Source organism: Podarcis gaigeae (genome assembly GCF_964106915.1).
Source record: "Podarcis gaigeae genome assembly, chromosome: 4".
NCBI classification, from domain to species: Eukaryota; Metazoa; Chordata; class Lepidosauria; order Squamata; family Lacertidae; genus Podarcis; species Podarcis gaigeae.
The window spans coordinates 56,604,693-56,621,732 of record NC_139677.1 but is presented as its reverse complement, the minus strand read 5'-3'; the positions used below and the strand labels follow the sequence as shown (position 1 = coordinate 56,621,732).

At 44.0% G+C, this 17,040-nt stretch overlaps 1 long non-coding RNA gene across 2 annotated transcripts in view; it reads left to right on the top strand.

Moving 5' to 3' along the window:
• Positions 1-256: 256 nt before the first annotated feature.
• Positions 257-17,040, top strand: part of LOC310843848 — an 81,090-nt gene continuing 64,306 nt past the window's right edge. Inside the window, exons 1-2 of one of the 2 annotated variants that reach the window (XR_014563690.1) lie at positions 257-1,394; positions 10,171-10,253. This is a non-coding gene — a long non-coding RNA (uncharacterized lncRNA). The remainder of the gene's footprint in view (positions 1,395-10,170; positions 10,254-17,040) is intronic. The other variant, XR_014563691.1, reaches the window with a different exon arrangement.

Sequence of the window (17,040 nt, the reverse complement as noted above, 5' to 3'; positions counted from 1 at the left end):
AAGAAGAATGCTACTTGGCTAATTTTCATACTGTATGAATGCACACAATAAAATGCAAATACTCTACTGTTTTGTTGAAAACATCAGATTAATATTAAGGATGTGTCAGGTGAGCTCTAAAACAAGGCAATTAAGTTATTTGTCAGAGTTTCCCCCCAGTTAATTTACATAGTTAAATGCAACACTAGTCTTTATGGCACAATGTTTCTCTTTGTTTCATATTACCATAAATAAAAGTGAATTATGTTATTTCCTTGTGAAGCTGTACTGTATAAACAGTAGTTTATATTGCATCCTGGATGGGAAAGCACTGTAAAAGCCTGACTAACCACACTTAGGCCTCAGTAAACCCTCTAATAGCAAAGTTAAATGCTAGTCTGTGGATATGAAGGGTCTCTTTCCAGGCAACCAAGAAAGAACCGAAGAAAGTCTCTGAGGATGTTAACATATCTTTGCAGAAAAATAGTGTGTGGGACTCAAAACAAGCTCCCTGACAAATCCCCCAAATATTCCTTGGCCACAGGCTGTTCCTATGTGCACACATAGGGCTGCAAGGGAATATCCCCAGTAGCAGAAGGCATCATACATATGCTAGCCCTTGGCCTGAGAGGGTCGGGGAGACTGTCCATATGGCAGAAATGCCTGAGCTGAGTGGAAAGCTTGCTTTCCTTCTTCGTCAACACAAAGAGCTGCCAGCTGACAGGACTCTGGGTCCTCCTGTCTGCCACTGTAAAATTATATGCTTCACTGCTTGCCCCCCTTTGCTGCCAAAAGGATTGCAAGGAGAGCAGAAACAGGCAGGGCAATTTTTTAAAATAAGCATATAACAGGTGAGGGAAATCCCATGCAGACCACATCAATCCCCCTCCCTGGTGCCCTTTTCATTCTTCCTGGCCGGGGTTTGCATTTGGGGAAAACACTGAACATGCTAGATGCTGTTTTGTGTTTTCCTCTAGACAATGTGATTTAGCATCTGACATCCTTCTTTTAAGCCTATGTAACCAACATGAGTTGTTTAGCTTATTTTGTAGTTGTTGATACAGTGTTTTATAGATTGCAATTGTTTTGCTGATGATTTGTTAATTATTCTGTATGATTTATGCAGGATTTGTGATGTCCTATCATGCTATTGTTATTTATTGTTTGTAAGTCGCTTTGGGGTTCATTTGAAAGAAACGTGGCACTGAAACAGAAGAAATCAATCAAATAGTAAAGAAGGGGTTTAATTAGGCCTGTTACTTTAAGGATCTCCAAGGCTTTTAAGAGCAGGTGTGCAAATTGGGGTGGGGAGAGAGAGAAAGCAACCCAAGGCTTGGAAGCCATTTTGATTAAGAGCTGCTGAAGAGCTGAAGGAGTGGATTTCAGGGCAGGCCTGGCCTACCTTGTTTTAAAGGGTGAGCCCTATTTGCCTAGTTATTATCTTGGGGGGGGGGGGGGAGGTCTTTCAAATCCACATGGCGGAAACAGCAAAATAGATTTGTGACTGTTTTCAAATTTATTCTAGATTATGCTATAACCCTGAGTCAGGAACTCCCATTTCCCACCAGGGCTACTCTGCAAGAACCAACCCCTTTCCCCAGCAATCCCGCTTTTTGGGGTTAGGAGGGTTAGGGAAGCAAAAGAATATTCAAAGTCCTGAGTTGGAAGAAGACTTTGGCTTGGGAAAGTCTGCTGCTATTTGTTAGAGCTTTATCTAGTTAAGAGCCAGAACTGAAGGAAGTTTGAACCATTCATCCCAGGTATAATCCAAGTGTAGGTGATAGGAGGCTAAGGGTTTTTTTGTGTGGTGTGTGTGTTGGTGTGTGTGTGTGTGTGTGTGTGTGTGTGTGTGTGTGAAATATAGGACAGTACTTGCCTATTATCCTGGACTAAACAAAGTGTGTTCTCCTTCATGGAGAGCACGTGTTGCGGTGGGGGCCACCAGGACACTCCAAAGTTGGGGGCGGGCTAACTGATCGTTGGCCACTGATGCGATTGGGGCTTCCCTTGTTGTTGGGAAGAAATTAATGTTGCCATTTATTGATTGACAGCCAGAAATGCTAAAACTCCTTGCACGAGGCTAAGGCTTCCTCTTTTCGCCCGTGCAGTGGATTGCCCATCCCTCCCTCCCTAGAATAGGGTTGTTCGCTTTGACCTTGCTATGTCTGTCATGGGGTCGTCTGCTTTGGAGCGGGGGCCTGGTAGGAATTTTGTCCATCTGGCTGATTGGCTGGGGCCATTTGGTTTTTGCCTACTGCGTAGCAAATCGTCACAACTTGTAAGGTTGCGGTTAGGCATTGGTTTATGGTTTGGTTGGTTGAGGGGCATGGATTGGCTGTGCCTGCCCTTCTAATGCTGCTGCTGCAAGGGATTCCGTTAAAGGAATTGGGGGCTAACTATTGCTTGTCCACTCTGTCAAGGGGGCTCGGGCCATAGCAATGAGCTCCTGGTTGCATTTGGGGTGAGGGCAGGTTCCCTGCTCCGTGTAACCCCCAAGTGTATTCCCCCATTCTGACTTTCGCATCGTGCGGAATGTCAGTCTGTCCCCCATGGTGGGGGCAGATAGTCGCAACCAATGCCTAAGCAACCACTCACAAATTTGTATTTTAATAAAGTTGTGGCCAAAATTATGCCAAAAACCTTAAACAAAAATTCTGTGTGATGTGTGAGTTATTGGGGTGGACCTGGGGACCTCGACACGCAACAACAAATTTCTTATACCCTGCCCATCTGACCAGCCACTATGGGTAAGCATGGCTTCCCTGTTGGCAAGTACAGTGGTACCTCAGGTTACATACGCTTCAGGTTACATACACTTCAGATTAAAGACTCCGCTAACCCAGAAATAATACCTCGGGTTAAGAACTTTGCTTCAGGATGAGAACAGAAATCGTGCAGCGGCGGCACAGCGGCAGCAGGAGGCCCCATTAGCTAAAGAGGTGCTTCAGGTTAAGAACAAAAAAATTCCTTCCAGTAGCACCTTAAAGACCAACTAAGTTAGTTCTTGGTATGAGCTTTCGTGGGCATGCACACTTCTTCAGATATACTAAAACAGAAGTTTCCAGACCCTTCTATATAGTGAGAAGGTGGGGAGTGGTATTACTCAGAAGGGTGGTGGGAATGGGTGATTGCCAGATAGCTGTGATGAGCCTGTTGACAACTCTTAACGACTGCAATAGGTCTTACAGGAAAAAGCAAGGGGTGAGAAGGTGAAAAATGGCTTTGTCATGTATAATGAGATAAGAATCCAATGTCTTTGTTCAGACCAGGTCTCTCCATGGTTTTAAGTTTGGTAATAAGTTGCAATTCAGCAGCTTCTCTTTCCAGTCTATTTCTGAAATTCCTTTGTAGTAAAACAGCTACTTTGAGATCTTGTATAGAATGTCCTGGGAGATTGAAGTGTTCTCCTACTGGTTTCTCTGTCTTGTGATTCCTGATGTCAGATTTATGTCCGTTTATTCTTTGGCGTAAGGTTTGGCCTGTTTGTCCAATATAGAGAGCTGAAGGACACTGTTGGCATTTGATGGCATACACAATGTTAGACGATGAGCAATTAAATAGTCCCGAGATGGTATGTGTGATGTTGTTGGGGCCAGTAATGGTGTTGTCCGGGTGTATGTGGCAGCAAAGCTGGCATCTGGGTTTATTGCAGGCTCTGGTGCCAGTGTCCGTGTTAAGTCTGGTTGTAGTATTATTGTGGGTTAGGAGTTGTTTAAGATTGGGTGGCTGTCTGTAGGCAATGAAAGGTCTTCCTCCCAGAGCTTGAGAAAGAGAACTGTCATTGTCCAGGAGAGGTTGTAGATCTCTGATGATGCGTTGTACTGTTTTAACTTGGGAGCTGTATGTGATGACTAGAGGTGTTCTGTTATTTTCTTTTTTGGGTCTGTCTTGCAGCAAGTTCTCTCTGGGTATCAGTCTGGCTCTGTTGATCTGTTGTCTAACTTCATCTGCTGGGTATTTTAGTTCTAAAAAGGTTTGCTGTAGATCTCTTAGGTGAGAGTCTCTGTCTGTAGAATTGGAACAGATACGGCTGTAACGTAGTGCCTGGCTATATACAATGGACTGTTTGGTATGTTTGGGATGGTAGCTAGAGGCATGTAGATATGTTTGTCCGTCAGTTGGTTTACGGTATAAGGTGGTGTCTATGCGCCCAACCTGTATTTTTATAGTAGTGTCCAAAAAATGTATTTCTTGCATAGATTGATTCATTGTTAGGTTGATTGTGGGGTGAAAATCATTGAATTTCTGGTGGAAGGTGTCCAGGGTCTGTTGGCCATGTGTCCAGATGATAAAAATATCGTCAATGTATCGCAGGTACAAAAGAGGTTTGAGTGGGTAGGAGTTTAGGAAACGTTGTTCTAAATCTGCCATGAAGATGTTGGCATACTGTGGGGCCATGCGGGTGCCCATTGCTGTGCCGCTGATCTGAAGGAACAGGTCATCACCGAATTTGAAGTAGTTGTGGGTAAGGACAAATTGGCAGAGTTTGGTGGCAAAGTCCGCTGTGGTTTTATCTGAAATGGTGTTCCTTATAGCTTGTAAACCATCGTTGTGTGGGATGTTGGTATACAGAGATTCCACATCCATAGTAGCTAGTATAGTATTGTTAGGAAGATTATTTAAATATTGTATTTTCCTCAGAAAATCTGTGGTGTCACGTACATAGCTGGGAGCACTGATGGCATATGGTTTCAGAACAGAAGTGTGCATGCACACGAAAGCTCATACCAAGAACTAACTTAGTTGGTCTTTAAGGTGCTACTGGAAGGAATTTTTTTGTTTTGACTATGGCAGACCAACACGGCTACCTATCTGTAACTGGAACTAGGTTAAGAACAGTTTCAGGTTAAGAACAGACCTCCAGAACGAATTAAGTACCACTGTACCAGGTTTCTTTAGATTACTATTAAAATAAATGTTTCATTAAAAGCTTAATTATGCACATCTACTTATTTAAAATGTAGATTTAAATGTCCTTCTGCATGATTTTAAAGTGTACTTTTGAGTTCATGCACCCCCTCCCTCCATGAAAATTCATTTTTAAAAATTATGGGTCCAATACTACATGTACTGGGATGCCAAAACCTACCAATTAATTTCGGTGTCAAAGTGAGTGATCTTCTTTCATCACTGAATAGATTGTAAGGGAAAGAAGAACTGAATGGTGGTGGTGGGAAGAAAATGGACAAAAAAGGGTGCCCTTTTCCATTCCCCTCAGCAATTTACTCTTCCTTTTCCTTCAATTATTTGCATGACCTTCCTTCTTAATAATGTGGATGACAATGCAGCTTGAATGTAGGAAGGAAACGCTTACCATTTAAAGACTCTCACTCTCTCAAAGCTGAATTTCTTGTAAAAATCATTGCATCAATAACTTGGTTCATCATTTTGGAAATAGTATCATCAGTGCACTTATCACTTAAGGCATAAGTGTTGAAGCAATTGCTTCAATCACCGCCAATCACCGTGTCTTTGTTCGGCTGATGGAGCTAGTATTACGCTTCATGTACATATTTCATTACGCTGTGTCTCATTGACCACCTACTGAGAATGCTAGACATTTCCCTTTGGGATTTCATGTTTCCATCCTTAGAAAAGCAGAGTGTTCCAGTAAAAGCTGAGATGCAGACTAGATGAGATATGTCTGAGAGTTTATTCTATTTTCTGTTTTACATAACTCTGCAAGCAGGAAATGGTGCATGTAGTCAAGTTTGGGGTTGTTTTTTTAAAGCAAAATTCTTTTAAGCAATGTTCCAATCATTGCCCTGTCACCACTAATATGCATATTAAGGCATGGTTATGTTATTCTGGGTTATCTGTACTCAAATTCAAAAAGATAGCAAAGCATCCCTGAATGTTTTTTGTTACTAGAATAGTGATGAACCACCCTAGGTGTGGGGACTATTATTGCTACACATTGCTGTTACCATATAAGTGTTCACACCCAGAAGAGTATGACTTATTATCCCGTGTGGGGAGCCTCTGTGGCTAAGGTAAACTCCACTTGAGGAATGATGAAGTAGTTGCCTTCTACATAAGACCTACTTACTGTGACTTTATACAATCAGGTATTGTCTCAGCCTCTTTTCTCCCCCACACCTAACTCCCCAAAGCACCAAAAAAAGAGGCAATCTCCAGTGTAGTCCAGACTGATGGTATGGTTACTTTACTGATGGTATATTTTTCCTTTATTGATTTGGTATATATTTTATGTGTAAGATCATGACAACTTTAGAATAGCCTAGATGTTTTACGAACATGCCTTTTAAAGGCTCTCCCCCATATTTTATGTTGGTACTTGAATGTAATATGCTGCTTTGACTCACGTTTTTTCATAGGTTTCTTGCTTTTCCTTTGTATAAGAGTCATTATTGACATTTATTGCCATTTGTTTATGGAGCATTCTGTTATAAACAAATTTTTCAGGATACCATTGCTCTGTAACAACTAGTACTTTCTGGTCCAAAGAATAGCTGTCCTCTAGGAGGCATACCAAAGAATGTAGCATTCGGCCTTTTCAAGGAGAGTTGTACTATATAGTCAAAGATATATAAACAATGCCGTGTGTGAGTTGTATTTGGAGAAAGATGTCCAAAGTAAAGCACACTGTTGCAGAAGAACACCGAGAGAAAAATAGTTACCGTATTTTTCTGTGTATAAGACTAGTTGTTTTTTTACTAAAAAATTATGTTAAAAAGGGGGGGTAGTCTTATACACGGAGGCAATCTTCCCCCCATTTTCTGATTCTGAGCCTCCAAAATAGGGGGCATCTTATACATGGGGGCGTGTTATACACAGAAAAATACAGTATATTATTTATAAAGACCTCTGGGGAGTCATTCTGCTACCGGCAGTTAAGTAAATCATCTTTCTCTTTTTGAAGCTTTATTATCTGTGGTTTCATTTATTTATGGCTGAGTTGCACAAAGAAAAGGGATCAGATTGAGCAAGCTGGATCCCAGTGATACTTCTTTTTCTTATGCAAATTAAATGGTTTAAAATCGAAAATTAATGAACAAAAGCATTCTTAGAAATTTCTAGTTATCTTGTTGAACAAATGTATGATGATAAGCGTAAGAACTAGCTATAATTTGTTTTAGTTCCTATTGATTTCTGGCATCTAACAATAAAGGTGAATTGGGCCTATTGAGGTATTTTGTACAATTATGTCTCACAGAATTCATGCTTGATTTGTCTTACAGCCTGTTGTGATTATGAACATTTTATTTTATACTTGACTAACTCAGAAAACCAGTTGTCCTTAAACTTAGCTAAGGTCTAGACAGTGCCACCAGCATTTATTTATGAGCCCTCAAATACTAAAGTGATCAATACTATAGAAATGCCTTTATTTAGGTGGCTAATTCCCAGAGTATAGAGTTACATACTGGCTGCTGCATGTTCACCCTAGAATGACTTGATTTTTTCTAATAGAAATATGAAGAGAAACCAGAGTTTTCTTTTTCTTTTGCCAGATTGCATTCGTGCCTGTTTTTGTTTTGTTTTTTATTATGCTAGCATAATTATCAGTAAATTACACTGGTCAACAACAAATATGTTGTCTGCGTTTTTTCAGCTGATTTAGGACAAGCCTGATATGCTGAATCCAAAAATCACATTGGTTTTGCTCAATCAGGTCAAGTTTTTGAGCTATGGCCACATGTCATTTTTTTACGTTTTTGTTCACATGTACGCTTGTGTGGAGGTAGAAGAAGTTGGTGGGGGTAAAATGCCATGTCGAATAATTGTTTTGATTGGAAATGATTATTTTAATGACAAGAAGTATTCAGGTCCGATAGTTCTGGGTGATTATGTCGAAAAGGGATCAGTTTGAAGTCATAAAACCTTGAAATCTTCCATAAATTGGTGTGGCAAAGCATAAAGTTGGGGGATCAAAACTAAGTTAATGGGGCAACCGCCCCACGAAGTATCCTGATCTTCAATGAGCACGTCGTCCTGTAGCTCATTGTGATGAAATTCCAGTGCCTATCTTTGGAGAACTTCCTGACATTAGTGACGAAGATGCCTCCAGTGTTGAAGGACACGAAGAAGAAGAAGTGGTTCTTGAAGATGATGCTCCACATCCATTTTCCCAAAAGGAGTTGAATGATCTAGTTTGTCAGCTTGTCAAAGGACTCTGCCAAACTGTTGGCATCTAGATTGAAGGAAAAAAACCTCCTCTCTGACAGTGCTCGCATCAGCTTCTTCCGCAACAGGCATCAAGAGTACCTCCGTTTTTTCTCGGAAGAGAAGGACTTGGTGTACTGTGCAGATATTGCGCAGCTTCTGCTCAAGCTTGGAGTGCCACAGTACGAACCCAAAGATTGGAGACTGTTCATTGACAGCAAGCGATCACTGAAATGTGTTCTGCTACACAACGGCAACCAGTTTGCCTCTATACCCCTGGCTCACTCGAGTACACTGAAGGAGAACTATGAAGCGGTGAAGTATGTGCTGGAGAAAATTGGTTATGATCAGCATAAGTGGTTTATTTGTGTTGACCTGATGATATGTGTTGTCAAAAATCAGCTGATAATGCCACAAAAATGTAATCGATTTTGTCACAAGATCTGATTTTTTTTCAAATCAACATAGCACAAAAACGTTACCTGATGGAGAGAAACGGATGCCATTTCCTGATTCAGCAGTGCAAAAATACCCTAAATCAGTTGTAGAAATCTAGACAACATTCAAAAAGTAAAAAATTGTTGCCCAGTGTTATCAGTAAATTACATCAAAACAAATATCAGTAAATAATCAAAACAATTATTCGACATGGCATTTTACCCCCACCAACTTCTTCTAAAATGCTCCACACAAGCGTACATGTGAACAAAAACATAAAAAAATGACATGTGTCCATAGCTCAAAAACTTGTCCTGATTGAGCAAAACCAATGTGATTTTTGGATTCAGCGCATCAGATTTGTCCTAAATCAACTGAAAAACGTAGACAACAAATTTGTTGTTGACCAGTGTTATCAGTCTCTTAATGGGGAACAATTCGCTTGCTTTGTTAAGAATAACATCAAATTTATATTTCTGGTTTTGTAAGACATATTAGGTTCGATAGAGGCTTGTGTCTAATGCTGGAGGAAAGGGTGGGAGGAATGCAATTTCTGCATATTCCTTTTACTGTTTCCTTCCAAAAAGCCTGCTCCAGTGGACTGGGGGGCTCTCCACAACTGCATGAGGTGATGCTCTGGATTACAGGGTAAAAGTGGAAATAGTGAAAAATGGCTTCCTCTATCAGAAGCCCCCCCCCCCTTTGAATTTTGCTTTCCTCTGCGAAGGGAAAGAGCCTTTCCATTACAAGTGTAAATTCAACCTTTTTATTTTTTTTAAAATGTTCTTTGTGTGAAACAAGTACCAGCCCTTCCTCTGGACACAGATCATTAATCCCAAACTGAAACCGTATGTAACAGGAAAAAAGGATTATGGATATATCTTCTGGTACTTTACTAAGCGCTTCATTTCCCTGGAAATCTAGACCACGTCAGTATTTTGTCATCTTACGCCACCCACCATCTTGCATTTTAGCCAACTCAAGCAACATGTAATAGTAAATCATAGCAGTCTAGTGTATTCCCATGTTTTACTCTTGTGTTTTCCTCTCCAAGCTGTTTGTGGTGATTCTGGACTATCCTGATTTATGCTCTTCTGACATTTCCCTCAAAGCAGTAGAGAACTGAGAGAATGAATGCAATTCTGAAACTGCAGTACTGTACATGCATCTATAGTTTACACAGATACATTTACTTCAGTTTGGAACTAAACTCTATCTGCTGAGTGATATATTTTCTCTGGGCTCAAATGATGATGATGATGATCTAAAACGTCTGTTGCTTAGTTTTTCAGTTGTGAGTTAAATTAGCACAGCCAGCCATTAGGAAGTAAAGATACACAGTATCTTCTTTGGTTAATTGAGAAGGTTTGAGGAAAAACACACACTAATGTGCTATGAGATTCTGCAGTGCTAAGTCCAGGTTGCAGAGATCCTTTCCAAAATAAAACCACTACACATTAGAACAGGATTTATATGTTGTTAGCTAACTTGGCAGGACCTTAAATAAAAGCAACAACAGCTAAGGAACATACCGTACATACCAAAAATCTAACCTGCATTTCCCCTTTACTGTGTACCTTAGTGATTTACAGAAACTTAAGTGTTTTGTATTGTTTTTGCCTATAGGTCCCAAGGGTGGAGTTCTGTACTTACTCAGGCTTCTGTGCCCAGATAGATTCTGCTAATAGGCCAGCAGTCGGCAGAAACAGGTAGGTTCATAATCCACTTTCTTTTTATTAGGAACAACATATATAAACATAAGAATCTTGCCGCTAGACAGAGCATCACATACATCAGGGGTGGAGAATTCTTTTCAGCCAAAGGAATACATTCCTTTCTGAGCAGCCGGGGGGGGGGGCACATACCAATGTGGGAAGGGTAAGAGGGGGAAACTAGCTGGAGAAATGAATATAAATGTTACTTCTGTATGTAGGCTGCTTTCCACAGAAAATCACACACCCCTTTCTATTCTCCATCCTGTCAAGCAAGAGGAACTATCATAGTTCAAGAATGCATTCCAGCCAGACAGTAACGTGCAAGGAGGGTATGAAGCAAGGCAGGTGAGGGGTTGGTATTTTTGACGGAGGGCCTCTGGACAGAGGATTTGGTGTTGCCTGAGGAGAGTCCCAAGGGTCAGGCAGAGAGGCCCGGAGAGCCACATTTAGTCCCTGAACCTGAGTTTCCCCACCCCTCTCATACAGTCTTACCACTCATTCAGGTACTTCTTTCTCACATACATGTGTTGGTTTAAACCACACCAGACAAGTATCAGAGAAGAAAGTAAGCTTTTACATAGAATGGATAAGATGCATGAAGCGACAATTCCCTGTTTATCATTTTTTAGCTGCGCCTTTGTCAAATTTCAGAGGCTCTCTAAGTTTATTTTATGGATTTATAAAGATCTGCTTTATCTGTGCCATGAAATATTGATAGGGCACGATAGCTTTGCAATGCCATTGTAGTTCATTCTGGGAAAGTCAGAACCTCAGCCAACTGGACATATTTATGTTCTGTGGGAGCCTCTGTACACAAAATTGGAGAGTTGGTGAAATACATCAAAGTGAACCAAGCAGCTTTTGTCTTCTCCCCTGGTAAATGGCTAGCAAGCAGGAAGCAGAGGCAAAGAATATATGGATAGTTTTCACAGTGGAAAGAAGTAATCAGCAGGGCCCCTTAAGGATCAATATCCCACAAGGATCTGTACTGGGAAAAGTCCTATGTAATTTATTCATGAATAGTCTCAAGTCAGGAGTGAGGCAACCATATATTCAAGTGTTAGCAAATTATTCAGGAAGGTGAAAATTGATGCAGAGTGCTGACTGTTCTGTTGGTTAGAGCATGGTGCTGACAACACTAAGGTTGCAGGTTCAGTCCCTATAAGGGATAGCTGCATATTCTTGCATTGCAGGTGGTTGGAATAGATAGTAATTTATTTATACCCCGCCCATCTGGCTGAGTTTCCCCAGCTACTCTGGGTGGCTCCCAATCGAGTGTTAAAAACAATACAGCATTAAATATTAAAAACTTCCCTAAGCAGAGCTGTCTTCAGATGTCTTTTTTAAAAAAGGATAGCTGCTTATTTCCTTGACATCTCATGGGAGGGTGTTCCACAGGGCGGGCGCAACTACCGAGAAGGCCCTCTGTCTGGTTCCATGTAACCTCACTTCTTGCCATGAGGGAACCGACAGAAGGCCCTCGGTGCTGAATCTCAGTGTCCAGGCTGAACAATGGGGGTGGAGATGCTCCTTCAGGTATACAGGACCGAGGATGATCCTTGGGATCGCTTCCAGCTTGATGTTTTATGTTCTAATTTGTTGGAAGCTGGCCAGAGTGGCTGGGGCAATGCAGCCAGATGGACAGCATATAAATAATAAATTCTATGATTCTAAGATCTCTCCAGACCTGGTGTGTGAGAAATAGCATGACATTCAGTGTAGGTAAATGCAAAGTTTGAGACAATAAAGTCCAATTTTTGTATATGTACTGTTAGGATGTATGCCGGCTGTGACTATGCAACAGACCTTGGGGTCATAGTGAAATGTTCCATGGAAATGCCAGCTTTTGTGTTTATTCATTACTATGGATTATTAGGAAAGGATCTGAAAATAAAACAGCTAGTATCATAATATAGTCTTTATAAAATATATATTTTGCAGCCGCATATGGAATACTTCTCACAGTTCAATTACTTCATCTCAGAAAAGCGTACTGAAGGACTAGAAAAGGTTCAGAAAGGGTAATGAAAATGACAAGAGGTTGGAGCATCTTTTCTACAAGGAAAACCTCTAGCATTAGAGGCTTTAAAAAACAACATGCTCATAGTTTTAAAAAAGTTATGGTGCAGATGAAATCAATATAATGGAGATTCTGCCCCCTTTCTTAATAGCACTTGTGGTTGATAGTAGATTCAAGATAGACCAAGAAAGTACTGTTTGACACAACATTTACATAGAACTTGCAGAATTTACTTTCACAAGATGTGGTGGAAGCCACTAGTTAAGGTAAATATTTGAATGGTAGTCCCTGGTGGATGGTGGAGAAACAATGGGGCAGGCATGTCCAAAGCCAGTTTTGGGGGCCCACCAGTCGGCTTAATCTGGCCCCTGTGGCAGTTTTCCTGGGGCAAAATCCTAAAAAAAAACCTCAACAACTTCAATCCTAAGAAAAGCTCAACCACTTGGGGGAAAATCCTTAAAAAAGCTCAACTTCAGTCCTTGACTTCATCAAATCTGGCCCCCCTTTGAAAAAGGTTTGGACACCGCTGCCATAGGGAGAGGCCTGCTGCCTTTGGCCCATGCTTGTGGGCTTCCTGGAAGTATCTGGATTGTCTCTGTTAGAAGCAGGATGGATGTTGAACCAGCTGGACTATTTGTCTTACTTAGAAGATCTAGCTGTTAATTCTCCACTGAAAGGGTCTAAAGTGCATGGCACTATTACCTAATCAGATAGTCATGTATTGATATCCATGTGCCTGAGCCTCGTACTACATGGTTGACTCACTGAGAGTAATCAACAAGAAGATCTCCAGATGAAAAGTACGGTATCTTGGGTAATAAGATTTGAGGAGGATGTTGAGGTGAAGTGAATGTTTGCATAGCTTGCAGCAGTGCTTCCTGTTTAAATACAATACAGAATTCTGTGAACGGGCTCAACTAAACCTCTGTCATTTGTATAATGTGCTAATATGGGGAGTGTTGATACAGTTTTCTTTAAAAAAAAAAATATGAAAATGGACTAGTGTCATGAATTAAAAATTCTCCCACAATCATATTCAGGAGGTTGCAAAACATTTCCTAATGAGCAATTCACTTGTGCATTTAATTCTTCCTGCCCCCTCTGTTATCACCTTCTCCCTGGGTAGTTTATGTGATTTGTTACTGTCAGAGCCACCCGAGGTCCCAGCTCACAAGAGACCAAAATCCAGTCCAAGTTATATACAAAAGGTTTTATTGAAGAACATTGTTGTCGTTACATCCAAGCTCCGTGGCTCAGCATCTGTTACCCTTAGATGTTTGCTCCTTCTGACACACTGGTAACTCCACCCCCTTCACTCCGTTCCGACGGAGAGGCCGGTCCCGATCTCCAACCCCCACTGGGGATTCCCTCTTCGTTCCCCTGCTTCTGACTGCTTCCCTCTCTACTGCCCCTTGGCCTGACCAGGGGGGCTCCCTTTTGGGAATCCTCGGATTCACTTGACGGACTCACTGACAACCTCGGGTCATCGTCGTCCTCTTCCTCGTCACCCTGGGACCCCTCCCCCTCGCTCTCTGTCCCTGAAACCCTGACATCCATCCCCCCCTCGAAGCCCCCCCTTCCCCCCTCCCGCCCATCGGGTGCAGGTTGTAGGAGCTGCAGCTCTTCGGAGGTGGATGCAGGATACAGGTTGTGTACCTCCATATCCTCTGCTTGCAGTTCGGTGTATGAGTGTTCGAATTCGGGTTCTTGACCCAAAGTGTTCTCTTCTCCCTCTTCCATTGGTACCTCGTCTGGTGCTGCCGGCCAAGGTCCCGTCAGCCATTTCCTGCGCCAGTCCTCCTCTGGTTGCTCGTCCCACCAATAGGAGGTTTCTGTGTCCACCCCTGAGCACGATCCCCTGGGCGGGCTAGATTCTGGCGTTCTCTCCTCGGCTGAAGAAAAACCCCGGAAAGTACTGCCTGAGAGTGAGGGCGTAAAGAGCCAGTCATCAAAGTACTCGGCTGGCATGGGTCTATGCGGGAAAAGGGCATGGAACTCGTCTTTTAGAAGAGGTTCGTCTAAAGCGTAGCCCGGCACCCAACCGTTGGCACTGGCTGGAGTGCCCTCTGTGGCTAGAAAGTATTCTACCCCCTCTTCCCCCCATCTCGAGTCCAGGATTTCTGTGACCTTGTTGAGTGGTTCGGCCCTAGGCGCCCTCTCCCTCTCCTGTGACTTAGTGTGTAGTTGCGGGACTGTTTCAGACTCCTGAAACCTGTGCGGTGCCTTGTAGGGGGTGAGCACCGACCTATGAAATACCGGATGCACTCTGGAACCTTCGGGGAGGGCTAGTCGAAAGGCTACAGGGTTGATCTTAGCCTCCACTTGGTACGGCCCTAACTGCCTGTGCCCTAGCTTCTTCTTGGCCAACGACTTGGCTGGCATGGCTTGGGCGGCTAACCACACCCAGTCCCCCACCTGGATCTCCTCCCCCGCTCTCCTGTTTTTGTCTGCCTGCACCTTATATGCTTGCTTGGCCAGCTCCAAATGTCTCCGCAACTCTTCGTGCACCTCCTGCAGCTCCGCTGCAAACTGGTCGGCTTCTTGCGGCACCCCCTCTCTCGGTGCCCCGAACCCCGGGAAGGTTCTGGGATGACGACCGTTGTTCGCGAAGAACGGCGTCACCCCCGTGGACACGTGCTTCGTGTTGTTATAGGCAAACTCTGCCATCGGCAGGTAGTCCACCCAAGCTGCGGGTCGCTGATTGGCGTAACATCTCAGGTACTGCTGCATGATCGCGTTGACCCTCTCAGCTTGGCCGTTGGTCTGTGGGTGTCTCGCCGACGTAAGGTTGATCTTGACGTTCAGGATACCTAAAAGCTTCTGCCAAAAATTGGAAACAAACTGGCGCCCCCTGTCGGACAGGATGGACTGCGGCAGCCCATGCACCTTGAACACGTGATCAATGAAGAGTTTGGCAGTCTGCTCCGCCGTCGCCACCTTTGCGCACGGAATGAAGTGCGCCATCTTGGTGAACAGGTCCACAACCACCAGTACCGCTGTCTTCCCTCTGGAGCTGGGCAGGTCAGTAACGAAGTCCAGGGCTACCCTCTCCCACGGTTGCTGTGGCGTTTCCAGCGGTTCCAACAGCCCCGCTGGCTTCTGGTGTACTGGCTTGAACCTCTGACAAGTGTCACACCTGGCGACGTAATCCGCTACCTCTCCGCGCATCCGGGGCCACCAAAAGTCCCTTGCCACCAGTTCTATTGTCTTCTCCTTACCGAAGTGGCCAGCACTGGGGGCGTCGTGCAACTGCTGCAGAACCTTTGCGCGAAGCTCGTCGCTTGGCACGTAGAGGGCACCTTTGCGAGTTAGCAGTCCGTCGCGCAGTTGGAACTCTTCTCCACTCTGCACACCTCTGCGCAACTCCTCCATTTTGGACTGTGCGAACTGATCCACTTGCAACGCGTGTCGCACCGCGTCCAGATCTACTGCGATGGCAGCGCACGACCACGCCTGCGGTGCGAAAATGTGCTTGGCTGCTACTGGCGCCGCTTCATCGAGATATTGCGGTTTCCTGGATAGCGCATCGGCTATAACGTTGGAATCTCCTGGGATGTACTCTATCCGAAAGTCGAAATCCGCGAAGAATTCCGCCCAGCGCATGTGTCTCTGGCTTTGGAGCTTCGCTGTGCGCCAATACTCTAGGTTCTTGTGATCCGTGCGGACCTGTACTGTGTGCTTGGCTCCTATGAGGAAGTGTCGCCACGCTTTGAAAGCTGCGTGAATGGCTAACAGCTCCCTGTCCCATATGGTGTAGTTTTGCTCCGCCTTGCTGAGCTTTCGGGAGTAAAAGGCACCGGGTCTCCAGTTTCCATGTGGATCTTCTTGCAGGAGTACAGCTCCAACCGCCCTGTCTGACGCGTCGGTCTCCACTCGCATGGGCCTGCCTGGATTCACGTGCAGCAGTTGCTCCTTGGAGGCGAAAAGGCTTTTAAGCTTCCGAAAAGAGCGCTCCGCCTGTTCCGTCCACACGAACCTCTTCTTCTTGGAACTCAGAGTGTCCGTGATCGCTGCTGTCTCCTTTGCAAAACCTCTGATGAATTTGCGGTAGAAGTTGGCGAAGCCGACGAATCTCTGGACTTCCTTCCGATTGCGTGGGCTCTTCCAGTCCAACACCGCGCGGACCTTGACGCTGTCCATGGCGAGCCCCTTGTCGGACAGCTTGTAGCCCAGGAAATCCACCTCCGTCACATCAAACTGGCACTTCTCTAACTTGGCGTAGAGCCTGTTCTCCCGTAGTCTTTGCAGGACTTCCTTTACGTCCCTCTCGTGGGCCTCTTCCGTCTCCGAAAAGATCAGGATGTCGTCGAGGAAACACACACATTTCTTGTAGAGGAGTCCCGCTAGCACGTGATGCATAAAGGCTTGGAATACGTGAGATCCATTTTGGAGACCAAACGGCATAACTCTGTATTCATACGTGCCCAGAGGCGTGAACATGGCCGTTTTCCACTCATCGCCCTCCCGGATGCGTATGAGGTTATACGCTCCACGCAGATCCAATTTGGTGAAGATCTTCCCCTTCCTCACGGTTGCTAGGAGATCATCTATCTTGGGCATGGGGAAGGCCTTGGGCTTGGTCATACTGTTTATGAACCTGTAATCCACAATGAGTCTTTTTTGGGGCGTGTCTCTCTTCTTTACAAAGAACACAGGACTGCCCCCCACTGCTTTCGATTCCCGGATGAATCCACGCTTCAAATTGTGCTCTATGAACTCCCTGAGCTCTTGCATCTCGTCCTCAGACATGGAATACAGTTT